We start from the raw sequence: 1,045 nt of genomic DNA, 5'->3' as shown, positions 1-1,045 counted from the left end.
AAATGTAATGTATAAATCAGTTATGTGAAATTTTAATTTATGTGAAATTTTCTAAATAATTTGCTTTGAAATCATTAATTTTTGTGAAGGTTTTGTTTTCACTGTTTTTGATGTAATGGAAAGACCTTTGAATTTATAACCAACATAAAATTCAAAATTTCAAATCCATTAATTACTACTAAACATTTTCCAACCACAAAATTACATCACCACAAATCAGTTTTTTTCTCAAACCTCAAAAATTTGCCCCCACAAAAATCATAATATGTTATTTTTCAGCGGGTAATTTTGCAACAATAAAAAATATTCATATACCATTTGAACTTGTAAGCATTCTCTTGCATTTGTTGTGCTGGTCACGTCTAGGATAGTAAGTTTTCATGTCTGGGAATCAACCTCCCTCTCATACTTACATCCATTTTTGAGGAAGTTGTCTAAATTCACCACTGCTGTCTGACAGTGGACCAGATATGACTGAACTCTATGTTGGAGAGGGAGGGAATACAAGAATGTACACACCGATTCCTGGCCAATCGAATAGTTTCAATACAAGCTGAGGGAGAGCAGTCAGTTGGATCTGGATCATTACCCCAACCCTTTGAATGCGGTGGTATACCACATATATTTCTTAGCAATGCATAGAGTAAAGAGATGTCCATATCTTCATAATTGCCAGTATAGGTTCCATTTCTGGGTGAAATCAGTTCATCTGTGGACCTGTTAGACGAGATAGACTACTAGTATTAGCTTTTTGTTTGATAACGTGTGGAAATGTTTGTGGCGGAACAAAATGGCGTAATACATCACGGAGTTCATCAGTGCATGGACCCAGTATAAGACGACTTGTTCTATTGGCATTCGTGGTCTCCTCTGTTGACATGTAAGGAGAGCTTGAGGTGGCCATTATAAGTTGGCAAAATCAAGAAAACCTGAAATGAAATTAACTGTTTTGATTATTACCCTCTAGGGCTGGGAATGCCTGGGATGATACATCGAGATATCTTTGAGGATGATACACATATCGATACATATGAAGAAATATCGA

This window comes from Saccostrea cucullata, unplaced genomic scaffold, assembly GCF_032062105.1.
Source record: "Saccostrea cucullata isolate Sc308-1 unplaced genomic scaffold, CSIRO_AGI_Scuc_v1 ctg2760, whole genome shotgun sequence".
Classification (NCBI taxonomy): Eukaryota; Metazoa; Mollusca; class Bivalvia; order Ostreida; family Ostreidae; genus Saccostrea; species Saccostrea cuccullata.
Note: the sequence above shows the minus strand (reverse complement) of the source record.